Source organism: Sander lucioperca, chromosome 23 (genome assembly GCF_008315115.2).
Source record: "Sander lucioperca isolate FBNREF2018 chromosome 23, SLUC_FBN_1.2, whole genome shotgun sequence".
NCBI lineage: Eukaryota > Metazoa > Chordata > Actinopteri > Perciformes > Percidae > Sander > Sander lucioperca.
The window spans coordinates 4,125,136-4,127,635 of record NC_050195.1 but is presented as its reverse complement, the minus strand read 5'-3'; the positions used below and the strand labels follow the sequence as shown (position 1 = coordinate 4,127,635).

Below are 2,500 nucleotides of genomic sequence, written 5' to 3'. Positions count from 1 at the left end.
AGGAGATTTTTTTGTTTGAAATCAGGCAAGACGAAGCCGTTGATCAAGAATCAAGGAAGAAGGAATCTTTTCTTTGGAGATCACGCAAGAAGTACATCTTCTAGTCTTGGATTAAGCCACACAGAAGCTTCCTAGTTAAGGGTCAGGCAAGAGGAAACCTTGTAGAGTTGAAGCCAAAGGAAGAAAGGAAGATATACTCTATTAATCCATCTTGGTGAAAAAAGCCCCCTAGATAGGCTCGAACAACAAAACATGTTGTGGTATATTTAGTTGCAACACTGCGTCGTTGATTTGTGGGTTAGGGTAGAGAAGGGTTAGGGTTAGGGTAGAGAAGGGTTAGGGTTAGGTTAGAGAAGGGTTAGGGTAGAGAAGGGTTAGGGTTAGGTTAGAGAAGGAACTTCGTTGACACTGCTCTCATTATAAAAAGGTTTATTACAATCAGAGATTCAGTATCAATTTTACAAACTCCTGCAGAGAGCTTGGAGAACGACCAACCCAATCTTCCAAAAAGTCGTTCTGCCTTTTTTTTGTGTGTACACAGTATATATTCCATGCCTTGTATTAACATAAGACGTGATATGTGTGAGTATATGATTGGAACAGAAGACTGACCAATCCATGCCTGTTATCTGGCATAACTCCAAAAAAGGTATCTTCTGTCTTGGGGGACCTCTGCTCATGTTAACAGTTTCCAGATGTGTTCAGTAAATGTGGGGTGAAGTTCATGCATCTCCTTATACCAACTCTTAAGTCAAAGTGTATAGAAAGTTATAGACTGTTCATATACTACAATGTCTTAGTTAAGGCTTGAGGAAAGAGATCCCACAGTGGGCGTTGATTATTATCCCTTGTGTTGTCTTCTGGTCGGCCATGCACTTGTTGTCCTTCTGGGTCAAAAGTAACACCCTTTTTTGACATTTTTGTCATTTTTTCAATGTGTATGTCACTTTTTTTCCACGTTTTCAATACTATTTTCCGCCAACACCAACTTATTACCAATATTTTTACATATATTTTTGGAATACATGGTCAATACATCTCATTTATAGGAGATTATATACATAATTTTGAAATTATGAATGGTTTTGACTAATATTAGAGGAACGTATGTTGGTGGAGAATCACAGACGTGTGGATGTCAGAGTTTAGTCAGGTTTTAAAACCATTTAAATTTTTTCAAATGCTATAAAATTTAATATTCAATGAAATTCTATGAAAGTAATGGAGTACCTCAAGTTACTTTATCTGTACCCAGAGGTAGATTTTGTTTGCAGTAGAGTTTTAAAAACAAAACAAAGAGGCACCTATCACACATCAATCAACTTAAGACAGTGGAAATTAAGAAATGGCAAAGATTTTAATTAAAAATGAAAAACTGTGCAAAGTATAGCTATGACGTATTCCTCAGTGTAATGGGTTAGGGTTAGCTGCAATTGTACTTAATTTTTTGAGTAATTTGGTTAAAAAGAAACCCATATTATTATTATTACCTTTCGGATTTACTTGTTAACTATGAACCGCAGAGGCCTCTAAGATCATCAGGGACAGGTCTGCTTGCCATCCCCAGAATCAGAACAAAAAGGGGGAAGCAGCGTTCAGTTTCTATGCTCCACGTATCTGGAACTAACTTCCAGATAACTGTAGGTCGGCACCTACTCTTACCGGCAATTTCCACTGGATGCGTAACGTCTCCGGAACGTCGACGGAGTCATTAGGTTTCCATTAAAGTCAGTGTGTGTGTTTCCACTGACTGCAGAACGTCTGCGTCCCGACTCCGTCCCACCTCTGGTGGTCCCAGTCCTCCGGAGCAGATACCAGAGCTTCTATTGATGCCGGACGCCGGAGAGCTCCGCAGCAATTCAGCACACAGCAGATAGTGGAGGACAGGAAGTCGAGCACAGAAACAAAATAAAAATCCGGTTAATTTTCAAAGTAAAATCCAGCGTGCTCACGGTGGATCATATTTCCCTGCACTACACCTTGAAAACACAGCTCAGAGTAGTTTCCCCTCTACTCCTCTGGATGGAAACTAACTGGTGCTGGTTTTGTGGTTCTATTCTACGTGAATTCGTGAGATCTCGTGGGTCCTCGTGACTACAGCTGTCAGTCATGGCCACAGCCGTGCCGCAACAAATCCAGATCTGGTGGGTGTTGACGGACGGCGGAGCACGCAGCCGGTCCACAGACGTTCCACATCCAGTGGAAATCTGGAGTAAGCTCTTTTAAATCAAGGCTGAAGACCTTTCTTTTTGATACCGCCTATGTTTAATTCATTGCACTGCACTGTATTGGGAATTTAATTCTTTTATTCATGTATTTAATCTGTTTTTGATTAACTTTTAATTTTGCATGAATTGCTTTTAATTCTGTATTAACTATTTTTAATTTTGTATTAACTTGTATTAATTTCTAACTGTGTTTTAATGTTTTATGTAAAGCACATTGAATTGCACCACTGCTGAAATGTGCTATACAAATGAATTTGCCTTGTCTTGCCATA

At 39.4% G+C, this 2,500-nt stretch overlaps 1 protein-coding gene across 1 annotated transcript in view; it reads left to right on the top strand.

Annotated features, from left to right (window-relative positions):
- Nucleotides 1–2,500, top strand: part of chodl (chondrolectin) — a 12,817-nt gene that overhangs the window by 5,249 nt on the left and 5,068 nt on the right. The gene's annotated exons all lie outside the window — the stretch shown is intronic.